We start from the raw sequence: 16677 nt of genomic DNA, 5'->3' as shown, positions 1-16677 counted from the left end.
TGCTTATATTTTTTCTTTTATCCAACTAACCTCAGCGATAAAATGGTACTATCTGCATGTGATTTAGCACGCACCTACCAGATATTGATATATCTCCTACTGGCCTAATAATAAGCGGTCACCCACGATATATCACAATGCTCATCAATAATTTGAGGTCCTATAATCACCACTGTGGCATGCAGAATGACTGCACTAAGAATCTGCACGACGTTACAGGCTAGTAATAACGCTTTGCGCCTAACGCCAACTCATTTCTTTTTTTCCCCACAGGTTTTTGTTTTATTTTTGCTCCACAACGTTGTGAGCATTTTTACCGAGACACACTGTGCCTCAGGTTGCACAAGGATTTAGGATAGGGTGAGTCCTTTAGGAGGCTCATACCGTCCATCTCCTTTGGTCCTGAAGAATACCGGGAACTATCCCATATGGTAGAAACATGTTGACCTAAAAACACCACCAACACATAGAGAGATACGTAGGTCGTAACTTCCCCCTTCCAGTATCTCGCATTTTGTTTTAATATTGTCCAGTTGCTTTTTAATAAAACTCAATTTTGAAAGACAAACCAGGACATTTTTTAACATCACCCTTTTTTTGCACTTACACTTCACAAACCCGCTCCACTGTATTTCAGGTGTCGAAGCACACCCTGGTGACGCTAGGCCACCAGGGTGGACCCCGATGATGAAGCATGTCACCACTAGGTGGTGAGTGAGGGGTTTATTAAAGAAAAGGAACATTTCTCCTTTCCTAGTGTTGACCCCCACCTGACACGCCGGAGCATACTCCTTCTTTTGTTTTTCATATCCTTGTCCAGGGGAACAGGAGTACCTTCTGCCCACTTGGAGTGGGCATCATCCCTTGCTCTCTCCTTTGTTTTTCCGATATTAAGGCAGCGCACAGCTGCGAGAGCATAGACACTGCCAACACTGGTGTCACAGTTGAGGTGACGCGATACAGGCATGGCGGAAAACCCAGGCTTATCTTTCTCTACAGAAGAAATAGACTCAATCATGAGCAATCTTAATGATTTTGCGGACGCAAATATCAGTAACACTATCTCACAGACATCGGAATGGGAAAAACTAACGGAAATGAAACGCAACCGTATACGAACCATACTGCACGGGACCATACTAAAAGAATATGTAACTAATAACATTGCTCCAAATGGCCTACTGGTTACTAACGCCCCGAGAATTTTCTTAGACGACCCGGAATTTAGAAAGGATTGGGCCCTAATAGCATGGCACTGCACCCATGATTGGATCATCTTGATACTAAAAACTGCAGTACGTCTCTCAGAGAAAATCCAAATAGAAATCCAATTGACTGAGAGCCAAATCAAAGCCACGATTACGGGATACAAGAAAAAGTTAGATGATCTCAATAAAGAAATAAATGAATACAGAGACAACCTTACCCAACAAAAGGTACTGAAATTCCAAAAGGACCTCAAGAAATTCAAATTTGTCAAAGCATACCCGTACTCAGATCCGGACTACAAAGTTACTCCGGGACCTGACCAAGACTCAGATGCTTCAAGCAACACCTCTCAAAGCTCTAACAACAGCGGAGGGTCTAACAGTAGCACACCAAGACAACGACAAGGAGGAGCATATAGAGGGCACCAACAATGGCCACAATTTAGCCACCCTCCCTTTATGAACCCCTACCAACCGCCACAACAGTTCCCGATGTATGGATGGCAACCGCCGTTCCAGCAGTTCCCCTTTCCACCCAACCAATTCCGGCCTCCTTTTCAAAACAGAGGCAGGCGCGGAAGAGGACGAAACAGACGGGGGAACAACGTTCACTGGGAAGAGGAGGACACAATAGGAAACAACACCAGGAGCAAAACGGGGACCAACAAGCCAGGCCCCAGCAATGCGAGGAATTAGTTACCAACTTATCATCAAGAATACTGTCAGTAACAGAGACACAAGTCCTGAACAAAGGACTTGGATTTGTACCAACAGCTGCACTAGACAAATTCAAGTTACACTGTGAATTGGCAGCATTCTTTAGGAAATTGAAGCTCAAAGCCTTTTTCGAAAAAAATCAGACTGATAACACAGAGGCCACTATCAATGAAACAGGTCTCAGAACAAAATCTACTTTTGTACCTCCTCCGCATACCACCCCCGTCGAAATCAACACCTTCGAACAGGCCGTGTTCAATGACATAGAGAACATGTCAGTCACAACACTTTATCACAACAACACCAGGGCAGAGAAGAAAGCCCTGATGGATCTCAAACAGGATGAAAAAATAGTGATAAAGCCAGCAGACAAAGGGGGAGGATTGGTCCTGATGAATATAACGGACTACCAGACGGAATGTAGACGTCTACTAGGCGACACTAAGAACTATCTACAACTCAATAAGGATCCCACCGAAGACCTGCGGGCAGAAATATTAGAACTTGTGGAAACAGCTGAAGCAGCGGGCCACATCTCCAAACAGGAGGCTGACTACCTCAGCAAGACAGATGCCAAAGTACCTTATTTCTATGTGGTCCCAAAAATGCACAAGAACAAAATGCCCCCCCCAGGAAGACCAATTGTTTCAGGCATAGGTTCACTGTTGGAACCCCTTTCGAGGTTTTGTGACTTCTTTCTGAAGCCCATCGTACAGAAGACACCCACATACCTGAGGGACACCAAGAACTTACTTACATTACTTAAGAACATCAAACTGGAAGAAGATACCATCCTAGTAAGCTTGGACATTGAAAGCCTATATACTAACATTCCCCAGGATGCCACCATAGAGGTACTGAAAAAAACGCTGGAAGAAACCCTTTGGGACTACCGCACACCCAAAGAATTTATCATCAATTGTGCCACACTAGCCCTGAAACGGAACTTTTTCGAACACGAAGGAACACTATACCTCCAGACAGGGGGCACTTCCATGGGCAGTGTCTTCGCACCGAGCGTAGCGGGGATCTATGTATTCGACTTCGAACAGAAATATATCTTAACACCCAACAATCCCTACTTTGACAATATCAAATTCTGGCGGAGATACATTGACGATGTTCTAACCATTTGGCAAGGCTCCCAGGAATCTCTACTGGCGTTCATCACTTGGCTTAACAACTGTGACCCCAATTTACACTTTACCCACAGCATGGATAAAAAAACAATGGTTTTCTTGGACATAGAAATCCAAAGGGAGAATGACACGCTCACAACAAAGACCCACTTCAAACCAACAGCAAAAAACAACTTGCTAAGATATGAGAGCTTCCACCCACGGCCATTAAGGGAAAATCTACCATACGGCCAATATCTGCGTCTACGCAGAAACTGCAGCGAATTGACTGACTACAAGAGCCAGGCAGAAGAACTAACAACCAAGCTGAGAAACCGTGGTTACCCAACACAGATCATTAACAAATGTCAAAAGAGAGCGAGGAACCAACAGAGGGATACCCTCCTGGAAGAAACCGTGAGGAACCAACCAGCAACTCCATTGACATGCGTGACCACTTACAACGCAATCTCAAACCAAGTCAGTCGAAGCATAAATAAACACTGGTCCATGGTCAATTCCGGCAACCTAAATTGGGACAAGCCACTTTTTTCTTACAGACGGGCGCAAAGCCTGAAGGATAGTCTGGTCAATACCAGACCAAAGAAGACCCTCGAGAGCAACAACCCCACGCTCACGCAACTATGGGGGCTACCACCTGTAACAGGTCATTCCCGTTGTGGCGACTGCAGTGTCTGCCACCTTACGGAAAACACCAAAACGTTAAACCTCGAAAGGGACAAGATCTGGGAACAAAGGAGCCACACGAACTGCAACAGCAGCAATGTTGTGTATCTAATCACCTGTACATGCGGGAAGCCTTACGTGGGGATGACGACCCGTAAAGTCAAGCAACGGATTTGTGAACACAGAAGCACAATACGCTGCAAGAAAAACATTACAAAACTGACCGACCATTTCCTGACAGCCAATCACACCCCTAATGACATGAAATGGACAGTCATAGAGCAACTGCAACCAGGCCCTAATGTACAATCCCGCCTCTTCGAGAAAGAGCAGCGTTGGATTTACAGGCTTGCGACCCATAAACAGGGGTTGAACGATAATATTCCGTGGACCTCTGTGATGAAATGAGCATCTTGTTCCGATTCCCTGTTAAATATCAGATATACAATTCTGGGCCACCCAACAATTGACTGTGCACATTGGCACTGTGTCGAGACTAATGAGCATCTTGTTCAGATTACCTGCCAAATTCCAGATACACAATTCTGGGCCACCCAACAATGTGACCGTCCCCCTAGTTCTCAACAATCTCACGTTGCAGTCACCCTTTTCTCTAATAACAATGTCGTTTTACATGGACTATTGTCCATTTGACACAACCACAAAGTCCTAGGTCTATATTCAAGACCCATCCCTTAAGAGTGATTTCACCCGCCTTTTTGTTTTCATCGGTATCTCCATTGTTTAATCATTCGTATTCATGCTACAAACTTTTTTTAGCATCTATACTCGTTACGACCTACTAAGTATTCGTAACAGCCAACCCTCGCCTCGCCCTCACGCAGGCAATGACGCCTGCATTCTACTTTCCAGCGCGTACTGCGTATCTATGGCAACCGAGGGCCTCGGCGGCTTGCCATACTCCAACCCCGCCCCCCCCCCCCCCCCGGTGACGCGGACCCACGTGACCGCACCCGGAAGCAAGCATTATCTACCATTGAAGCCCGCCCGGCATTTGCAGCCGAGCAGCGGACGGTAGATGTAGGTAACGGGCCATACTCCATGCCAGACAACTGTAAGTAATTGACCATTCTTACCGGCGTGCACATTTACACGCGCGGTCTGTTTACCGCTATACCGCCATATTATTGTCTTGATCTGAATCACGGACACAACACCTCTTTATTTAGAGTACGTTGTATCGCGTGATGTACCTACCCCCTGCCCGACGAGGCATCAAACAAAAACGAAAATAGTAAGCCTGACCCCCGCCATCCTATATTTTTGTCACCTTCTGTGTAATCCATGTTCTGTCAGTCTTGTCTGTCTATTCACTTGGAGTCACCCCCAGCCACCAGAGTTTGACCCGTGATAAACCACATTGCGCGTCACAATAGCCACGCGCTGCTAAGATAATATGCTTATATTTTTTCTTTTATCCAACTAACCTCAGCGATAAAATGGTACTATCTGCATGTGATTTAGCACGCACCTACCAGATATTGATATATCTCCTACTGGCCTAATAATAAGCGGTCACCCACGATATATCACAATGCTCATCAATAATTTGAGGTCCTATAATCACCACTGTGGCATGCAGAATGACTGCACTAAGAATCTGCACGACGTTACAGGCTAGTAATAACGCTTTGCGCCTAACGCCAACTCATTTCTTTTTTTCCCCACAGGTTTTTGTTTTATTTTTGCTCCACAACGTTGTGAGCATTTTTACCGAGACACACTGTGCCTCAGGTTGCACAAGGATTTAGGATAGGGTGAGTCCTTTAGGAGGCTCATACCGTCCATCTCCTTTGGTCCTGAAGAATACCGGGAACTATCCCATATGGTAGAAACATGTTGACCTAAAAACACCACCAACACATAGAGAGATACGTAGGTCGTAACTTCCCCCTTCCAGTATCTCGCATTTTGTTTTAATATTGTCCAGTTGCTTTTTAATAAAACTCAATTTTGAAAGACAAACCAGGACATTTTTTAACATCACCCTTTTTTTGCACTTACACTTCACAAACCCGCTCCACTGTATTTCAGGTGTCGAAGCACACCCTGGTGACGCTAGGCCACCAGGGTGGACCCCGATGATGAAGCATGTCACCACTAGGTGGTGAGTGAGGGGTTTATTAAAGAAAAGGAACATTTCTCCTTTCCTAGTGTTGACCCCCACCTGACACGCCGGAGCATACTCCTTCTTTTGTTTTTCATATCCTTGTCCAGGGGAACAGGAGTACCTTCTGCCCACTTGGAGTGGGCATCATCCCTTGCTCTCTCCTTTGTTTTTCCGATATTATTCCTATGCCAGGAGAATGAGTATAGTCCCCGTGTTAAAATGGTTTGTGCTTCGTCAATGTCAACCTGCCCTTTTGGCACTACAACAACTTGACAATGTGCACAGTGTAATCTTTCTCAAAAAAGTTCTGTGCCAAAGAAAACAAATGCTTCTCTGATGATTGGCTTCTTTTTAAATTCTTGGCAAGCAGACTGAGTTTATTAATGTTCTATCTTCTTACTGAATTCCAATTAATTTCTGTAAATGTATATGTATATGAACCTTTATATATGAGATGTTGTTACTATGCTTTTGTGATTGTTTGTCCACAATCGAATAAAGCTTTATTGATTGATTGATTGATTGATTAAACACAATACTTGAATCCTTCATAGGGTGAACCACAAAAGTCACTTAATAAACCTGTGCAGCTTGGCACAAAAGCAGTCAGGCCTTTATTAGAGGCAATGCATACAATATTTATGTAGCATTCAAACAGTAATAAAGTGGAAAAAATACTCAAACCAAATTAAGAAAGTTAACAATATTTTAACCTCTAAAATGACAGTAAGGCAAAATGATGGGGCCACCTTGCAGAATGTGAAGAGGGGCCCCCAGGTATCTCATATCTCACAGAAATTCCTTGCCCTTACGGAAGAAGGGGCCACCTGAAAGATTTGGGTCTCCTGAAGGACTTAGGCCCCGCACTGTGGGGGCTTATGTTACACTCCTGACAATTAAACTAAAGTGACAAAAATCCATTCATTAGGACCGGAGACATTAGTTTTCTACATTTTAGGTAAAAGTTGTGCCAAGAAAGAACAAAGGGGCACTCGCAGTTATCTGGCCACGATGGACCAAGGGAAAGTCACAAGTTCAGACCGACTGTGATAAAGCACAGGTCGGATACAGGGGCCAGGTTCATCTCACTGACAAGTAACTTTATCAAGTCAATGCATAGAGCATGGTTCACATTTGCGAGAGCCATGATGAGGAAGTTGTTGGTCTCGAATGGTGAAGTACTGCTCATCACTGGAGAATCGCTTTGGTGTTTGACATGGCATGTTGCTGTCACAGCAAAGAGTTGGTCTTACAGAAGCTTTGTGTTGTTGGTTGTCACAAAAAGTCATTTCTCAGTGCGAAGAGGTGAATGTGCGGTCGTGAGGAGCTCAAAGTACATTTTTTGCACCTTTTCTTCAGGATACAAGGCAATGGTTCATGAATTAGGGGGCATCTTTTGGGGATCAGAAATTACTCCAGGAAAGGACAGCAGCAGGGCTCAGGCAGGTCCAGACAAGTCCATAAAGATCGAGTTGGTGCTGGTCAGCTGGGTAGTTGCAGGGAGGCCTCAGGAAGCTTGTTGTGTCCTGTAGCTCAAACAGGAGGCTAACCAAATGGCTCTTGGAGTCACTTCTGGAGAGCCTGTTTTTAAGGTTAGCAGGTGCAGTTTTTCTTCTTCAGACAGCTGAATTGTCCTTCTTCAGAATCTTCCACAGGTGCAGGAGTTATCTGAGGGGAGGTCCTGAAGGTGCCACTTTTATGACTGGTGCCAGCCTTTCCATGGGGAATTCCCTGGCGTACCCCACAACTGGTCCTGATCAGTTCTTCTGCTTCTCCTAGGTTTGGGATCCTGATGTCTACGCTGACAAAGGCAAGGCCAGGCCTGATGTCAGGTTCCTTTGTGTGTGCTGCAGGCAGGGTCCTTTGAAGTGTAATCAGAGCAGAGCACAACTCTTCCCCAAGCATCGTGTCAGAAATACCGTCTCCCTTGACACATTTGCCTGTTTTTTCTCTTTGCGTGGAAGCAATACACTAAACACCAGTGGATGGCAATAAACATTCCTGTGACCCTTGACCAGGCAGAAAGGCACATTTGGTTAAGGAAGAAAAATGGCAACATTTCAAGTGTGCCATTTTCAGAATAGTTACTTAAAATCTGGGTTTACCACTAAAGAGGATTTTAAAGTACAATAAATGTGAGTGTAAACAGCATTTCTCTATATGGCCCCAAACTGAAGCTCTCACTTATTAGGGGCCTGATTTAGAAGTCAGCAGAGAGGAACACTCCATCACAACCGTGACAGATATCCTTTCCGCTGTATTACTATCACATTCTATTCTACGGGAATCGTAATATGGCAGACCTAAAATCCGTCATGATTGTGATTGAGTATTCCCTCCGCTGACCTCTAAAATAGACCCTAAGTGTGATAAGGTAACTCAGAGTTAGCCTATGGAAGAGATTGCCTTATAACAGTAAAAACTGCATTAGAACTTTTTTGTCTGTCAGGAAATATAAAATGTAAGCACACATCTTATTTTTAAATACCATGCACCCTGCCAATCAGTGGTTAGGGTCAACCTTAGGGGTGATTTATATGAATTGAAACATAAGATTGAGGCCTGACAAACGTTTAATTTTGCCAGGTTAAAATTGAAGTTTAAAGCTGCATTACAGGCAGCAGTGGTTGGCCTGCGACATGTTTGAAAAGACTACTTTAGTGAGTACCTTAATGAGTGCTGTGGCCCACTAGCAGCATTTAGGTTACAGGCCCTTAGTATATGTAGTACCATGTAGTAGGGATTTACAAGTAAATTAAATGTAACAATCAGGTGTAGGCCATTTTAACACTGGTTAGCAAGGCAAAACTGCACCTAAAAGCCAAAGAAAACAGGTACAGCAAAGGCAGGCAAAAATCTGAGGGGACCCTGCAGAAAGGGCCAGGTCCAACACACATATACAGGAGATATCAAAGGCAGTGAAAAAATAGGGAACAGCCAGCACACCAAAGCAGGCTCTAGAATCATATATGCTGGGTGATCTATTTTGGGGTGATCTCCTAAAATCATTTACGGTGGGAGCTCTATTTTGGGGTGAGGCCATCCTAATGGCTAGACACAGAAACAATTTGTTATGCCAACAGATATTGTGATTTTCTGCCTCTAGAACTTCTTTTATGACAATGGACTTTGTATTTCTCTGGATGATAGTCTGCGTTTTATGTTCATGGCTGCTGCCGATGTGATTTCCTTTGTTCTTTGTAACCATACAATTACAACACAAAAGTCACATGAACTGCAAATTTCAGTGCAAATTTTGGTAAGCCCATCACAAAGGTTAAACACAAAAAAATACGTTGGTATCCACTTTAAGCATCGCAATTAGAGTGAAAAGAAGCTTCACACTAGCTAATAAACTCGAATTGGAAATCTTCTTTAGTGGTGCTGTTGGTGGGAAGACAAGTTCAACAAATGATTACCTGAAAACCTGCAGTCTCACAAAATACCAGGAAGAGGGCCTTTTGGGGTAAAGTCGAATCAATGGGTAAAGAAAAACCTACTAGTTGGCCATATTAAAGTCAAGGGTGCACTTGAGTCCAGACAAACTTATTTAAAAATACCTGCTATAGTTAAAAAATTATTGCTGTTTGTACACAATGCATATATTACATAAAAATGTGTTTTCATGCTAGATGAGTGTACTGTTTAGATGTAAAATAGGTCTACATGCAATGCAGTGCAAGCATTCCATAGAAGGAGGAATGATACACCAATCAGCTAATACCATGAGGTGAGGAAGCGGTACTACTATGGTTGGGACCATAAGCCTGTTGCATGTTTATTTTAATAATAAACAACAAAATATCTGGCAGTCTGTAGCAAGAATTACAAGAAGAGGATTGTGAAAACCGGTTGCAGGAAACCAAAATAGTTTTTTTAGTACTGTGGCAAAATTTGTATCACATTTGTGCAACACACACATTCCCGAAGAAATACAAGGCAAGTCTCCCTAAAATAATGCTGTCCAATAAAGCTCACTCTTTGCAAAGCTCATGGATATAATATGGCAGTAGGTCATGGATGATGCAGTCTCATACATCAAATGAGGGAATGAGGAACTGAAAGGGTTAAAGGGATTCTTATCAGTTCCACATTTCATGACATAACATTATAACCATAAGGATTGGCTTCCCTAATCCTGGATCTGAGTCACCTGGACTTACAAGGTCAATATGCTTTTACTCGATCAGTTGGTACTGGCCTATGGGTACCATAAGGTTTTCAAGGAGCCCATACCTACTGGCTATCCAGTGGCATGCTTCATCATATGACCCCTTGCTTAGGCACATGGTACTACTTTGTGGTTCTACCAGTTTTTGAGGGCTCCTTTATGTTGAATGGACAAAAATGATTGTGTTTTAAAAGTGTCTAGGGTATAACCCAAAGAATAATGAGACTTTATTATTTCACAAAAAACTTGTATTCAGATTCTTGTACACTGTGATGAAACTGAGAACCTCTGCTTTTAAGGTCCAGATGTTACGGCCTGTGCATCATCGGTTGGCCTTCTTCAGGACCTCAAATCCATAAGTAATATTAAGTAGGAGATAAGCCACCTACATCAGCTTGTGAGTTACACACCATATACACAATCATACATTCTTCCATTCCTTGGATGACCCTTTGATCATCCCAATCATGGTTAAATCAATGCCCATGGGTAGCACGGGGGTCCGGCTTTATAGTCACACATTTGTCAACAGTCGTGGTCCGCTGGGGAACCTATCATGGCCAGCAGTGCTACAAATGCTTGGTAAGCTAATACTGTCACGGTATTCCCAGGCGTGATCCCCAAGACTCTTTAAATAAGTATTTTGTTGCCTGCACAAATATACACGTTTAATTGCTCATGTGATATTTCCTAAGCAAGTGCAACACTTGCTAACTTATATTTCAACTATTACCATAAGTATGGGACCCCCTCTATATTTATTTAAGTGGTCAGGGAAAGAGAGGAAAGACGAAAACACAATAAGAAATATTCCCCCACGACCTCTACAGTTTTGGCGGTAACAACTCCAACACTTTAACTGTTATACTTTAACACATAGTGACAACATCAATTTTTCTTGTTTATAGTTTTATTATATTTTTTAAAATATTTTATAGTACAAAATTATCACTTATCAATTCATCATTTTAACTTGTGCATTTTCAAAGCTCATTTCATAAAACACATAGTACTGCATTTAAGACAATAAAAGACATAACATTCCATGCAGAGAAAACAATGTGAAAATAAACCATTCTTACAATAACACACACCAAACTCTCTCATACATACTACATTCACTCCTTATTCTGCGTCTGAGGGATCGCTGATTGAAGTGCGAGTTTATACGCAAGGTCGACGCGTTTCGGCGGTATAGACCACCTTCCTCAGGACCTTTTTTTTGCAGAATACTCAAATATTCAAAAAGATACTTTATAACCACTGCATGGTAAGGTATCTGTAACGATAAATAACATACATTTGCATCTTGTACATTCATTAATTTCTTCAATTTAACATTAATTCAATAAGTTGAGTTGCCCTATGTTTACAAAGAAACCTGCTTGTATACACATTTTATTATTTTTATGTCTTGCAAGGCTGAACCTGAACCAACAGGACTGTATCACTGCTTACATTCCCATCAAGGACCAAAAACATTTTATAGATAAAGAATAGAAATAGAGAAAAGCAAATAGTAAGCCAAGTGAGAAAGTTTATGTAATTTTCTACGTAAACCTACCCATTTGATCATTGTCTAGGGTGGCTTTTGAGATGTGATGTTTACATATCCCCATTTCTATCTATGGAAACACCTAAAGATACATGCTAGTGGGATTTTGCAAAAAAAAAATTTTAATAAAATTTTTAACATATAATATACCTTAGAATTTTTGGTAGACTGGAACCCTGCTTCGTTCACAAATATAAACCTTCTCAGATTTAACTTTTGGGAGTTCCTATGTCGGATCAGAAACAATTTGTATCACATGTCTGTTAAACTAAAGACAAAAAAGATCTATATTCAAGTACGTACTGAATGCTTACCAAACATGTCAGTTAGCTATTCTTCGGGCGATTACTGATACGGGGGTTTTATGTGGATGTTTATCTTCCTTCAATAAAATAAGGGTTTTTCTGAAAAAAACAATAGTGAGACCCAGTCTGAGAAACATGTGTTGCTATTTGTTGTATTGACATTCTTCGTACACAAACGATATTACTACTAACCTTCCTTAGGTTCTTTAAAACCCTCAAAGAAAAGGACTTCTTCCGTCGGACAGTTTGATAGAAATAAATCACCTCCGCGTCACATAATATTTTGTTTTAGAGTAGTTTATCGTGAGCTGAAACAAACAATATGGGATTTATATCAGTATGAGGATTCGGCTTCTATGTCAGAGACATGTTCGGCCCCCCCGGGACAACTATCTAACGGACTGCTCACTTCTATTGGCATGACTAATTTCGCGGATGCGAGCAAACCCCAGCTTTACTTACTTTGTCATCTTCACAATGGATTTTGTGCGTCTCCCGCTGGTATCCCTTCGTAGCGCCCTGTTAGCCTGAAGTACTACCGATCTTACCTAGTTATTTATGAAATAGTTGGCGCCAAAGAACTGGTCACGTGATCAAAACCATGGCGTCCATTACTGAGTGGTGTTGTTATATTTTTTCCTTTTCTTCTATCAGGTATATGTCGTCACTGATTAGCGCCTCAGTAATGGTCCCGCGATCACGACCACGGCAGCCATTACTAAGTTGTGTTATTTTTGTGTCTTAGTTAACAAAAAACCGTAATTTGCAATTCAATTTAGGATTCTATTTTTGTACTCGTAACAGATACAACAACAAGCACATGCAAAGAAAACCGCATCCTTCCTAATATTCGGGCTGGTATTAAGTAAGTCACAGGAATTTTGGTATAATTAGACACCATCAATAAGTGATAGGCGATCGCATTTATTTGAGTACCATGTACTTATAAAAGGAACCGAATATTAGCATTTCGACAAGGGTACAAGATCTACTACATATATTCTGTATAGTGTATTTTGATCGTAGTACTCATTATTTATTAATGAATGTCTTAATACAATTTTCCGTGTTTTTACTCTGCATGATAAAGCTATTCTGTCACATACCAAGATATATTTTCGTTAAGGCCTTTTCTGACACTATCAAAATAAAAAATCCAAAAACATCCACTAGCATGTATCTTTAGGTGTTTCCATAGATAGAAATGGGGATATGTAAACATCACATCTCAAAAGCCACCCTAGACAATGATCAAATGGGTAGGTTTACGTAGAAAATTACATAAACTTTCTCACTTGGCTAACTATTTGCTTTTCTCTATTTCTATTCTTTATCTATAAAATGTTTTTGGTCCTTGATGAGAATGTAAGCAGTGATACAGTCCTGTTGGTTCAGGTTCAGCCTTGCAAGACATAAAAATAATAAAATGTGTATACAAGCAGGTTTCTTTGTAAACATAGGGCAACTCAACTTATTGAATTAATGTTAAATTGAAGAAATTAATGAATGTACAAGATGCAAATGTATGTTATTTATCGTTACAGATACCTTACCATGCAGTGGTTATAAAGTATCTTTTTGAATATTTGAGTATTCTGCAAAAAAAAGGTCCTGAGGAAGGTGGTCTATACCGCCGAAACGCGTCGACCTTGCGTATAAACTCGCACTTCAATCAGCGATCCCTCAGACGCAGAATAAGGAGTAAATGTAGTATGTATGAGAGAGTTTGGTGTGTGTAATTGTAAGAATGGTTTATTTTCACATTGTTTTCTCTGCATGGAATGGTTATGTCTTTTATTGTCTTAAATGCAGTACTATGTGTTTTATGAAATGAGCTTTGAAAATGCACAAGTTAAAATGATGAATTGATAAGTGATAATTTGGTACTATAAAATACATTAAAAAAAATATAATAAAACTATAAACAAGAAAAATTGATGTTGTCACTATGTGTTAAAGTATATAACAGTTAAAGTGTTGGAGTTGTTACCGCCAAAACTGTAGAGGTCGTGGGGGAATATTTCTTATTGTGTAACTTATATTTCAAGACAGGGACAAGTAGTTTTCTCCATAAACATAGTTAATCTCTGATTTAAGCTTTCAATGATGGAAGTTTTTTTCGCCGGGATTGGGACTCAAACTATCCAAAATAGCACCAAGCAAGCAAGTGGGTCTAGCAAGCTTTACCTCTTGAAAGAGGTGGGTACCGTGTACAGTAGCAGTTTTACAGAAATTTGCCAGAGGGCAGTAAGAAACATTGCAACAAATTCATAGCATGTTAAGCATGCATACACCTACCTGGGGTGAGGGGTTTAACCAACACAAAACTATTGTGAGAGAAATGTTCCTTAATGGTGCATTCATCAGCACAAGTTACATAAAAAGCTAAGTTAGCAGTAGGTGATAGAAGCAGTACAGAAAAAGCAACTGTGCTTGGTTTATCATTGTTGCTAGCATCTTTCTTCCCTAATACAATGCACTTCCTTTCATTTTTGCATCCAGCTTTTTTAATGCATATGTTATTATTGAGAATCGACTTGAAGGGGACAGTGTCACATCCATGAACCTCTGGCTTTATATCAGGAGCTAATTCATTGTTTACACCTGCATTTTGATTTCATAATGCACAGTGTGTGATAATAACGTTATGCAAAAAAACAACAAAGGAGCGTCACAATTGTAGTGACTACAGGACAAAAAAAGTTAGTTTGTCAGCAAGTGGACTGGTACAAAGTCTATGACAGTTATGGAAGAAACCATGTTAGGTTCCTATAAAAGGCCCTCACTCACCTAGTGATGAGTGATTCCTTAATTAAAATCCTCAGTGCAGTAAAGATCAAGAAATATTCGTCTTTGGATGGGCAATACCATTTTTTCTCTTACAGTGACTTCTAAGAATAAGAAACAACGATGAAAACCTTGTCAAACATAAACATTTCATTGATGGGAATGGGGTTCAGACAATGGACTTGTTAAAACCTACCTCTTTTTGGTCCAGTGAAAAATGATGATTTTTTTTTTTTCATGGATCTGCTTAAAGTGTTCATATTTGCTCTTTTTGGTTACAGGTTTCAAGAACTGTCTCCCTGCTGACCTAACGTCTCGCATCACTATTCTTTCACCTCAGCAATATCGCCCTCGTTGTGTCATCTCTCTAAAGTGCTATTTCCATTCCCCAGCCTCAAATTCCGTTTTTTTATGTCTTACAGTCACCAGGTTCTTAGTATGTACTTTCTGTCCCTTTATGGTATACATTTCCCTTTTTTATTCTTCACCCCTCTTTTTTATGTCTTTTCTTTTACGCCCTAATTTCTACTCTTGGTTTCATTTTATCTTCTGGATAACCTTTACACAATATTGCCATTCCTTCCTGTATGTATCTTTAAAGTATTATGTAGACCATGTTATATATTCTTGTTAAATTACACAAGTCAGGGCTTTCTCGTGAAATGTTAAGGAATTGAACTGTCAAATTAAACAGCAGAGAGTTCTTTCGCACCTAGCAAAAATGAAACCTGATATTATTTTACTGCAAGCAACGCCGTTATCAAATATAGAAGAACAAGAAAAATGGTAGTGTTCTTTTGTAAATAAATATTTAGATGTTACTATTGAATCACAACAAGGTGATAATGATGGTAGATGGGTTGCTGCAGTACCCTGGATAATATCAGTGCTAGCAGCTCACAGAATAGGTCATCTTCCTGTAACCCTAGGTTTAGTAGGGATAGAGGCTATAAAGTTGCATAATGGAATGTGGGTGGACTAGCAAATAAACAGGGTTCCCCAGAATCGTCTCACTTCATTGGTGACCTTGATGTAATCTTTATAGAGGAAACATTGTGCTTAGCTCCCATTTACATTGAGTGTTTTTCATCGCACTGGTTAGAGGCTCTACCCTCCCCTGCTGGTAGGGATACAAGGGGGCTTATGTTCCTTATTTTGAAAAAACTCTCTGTGTATACCAAGAAAATTCTAACAATTAGGCCACATTTACAAATATTGTGGTTAAATTGTCCCAAGCTGCAGAAATTACAGACAATAAACTTTTTGGGGACACAGACAACTCGCCATTCCTAAACAGCTACTCAATCCCAGAGATGTTATCCCAAGTTACTTGGGATGCCTCTGTGGCCCACTTTTCAGATATTTGTAAACATCCTGATACAACGAGTGGGAGCAAACATAGTGAGATGTCATGTCGCTGGTCTCCTCTCCTACTGAACATTACGATTGAGGAGGTTTTGTTAGGCCTGAAAGAACGTGTAGGGGGAAAAGCATCAGGACCCAGTGGGGTCCCAGTGGATGTCTTTAAAGCAGCCATAGACCTATGGTGCCTCATCCTTACCAAGGAGTTCAATGTAGCCGCAACTAATATGATTCCATCATCTTGGGGTACATCCATCATTATACCTATCTATAAAAAGTACAGTAAATCTGAACTCAAAAACTCCCAATTTCACTTTTAGATTCTTCAGTGAAAATGGAGAGCAAGGTATTACTAAAGAGAAGAAAGGAACGGCCATATGAATATTCATTCCTTTCACTGGCACTCTTTGCCTTTAGACAAGTTTTGGGGACCTTAGAGCAATGCATGAACTTGTATCTGCTAATAGGTAAATACGCGTGTGTCAAAGGTGGTACATTGTATCTTTGTTCTGCAGATCTAAGTAGCGCATTTGACTTAATAAATCATTTGATTCTCTGAGCAGCTTTGCTTGCCCTTGGTCCCCCTAGACTGATTATTTACTACTTGGCCAGGCTGTATGGGAGTTTATCTAATAG

This window comes from Lissotriton helveticus, chromosome 6 (genome assembly GCF_964261635.1).
Source record: "Lissotriton helveticus chromosome 6, aLisHel1.1, whole genome shotgun sequence".
Classification (NCBI taxonomy): domain Eukaryota; kingdom Metazoa; phylum Chordata; class Amphibia; order Caudata; family Salamandridae; genus Lissotriton; species Lissotriton helveticus.
The sequence above is the reverse complement of the archived record's forward strand: the minus strand, read 5'-3'. Positions refer to the sequence as shown.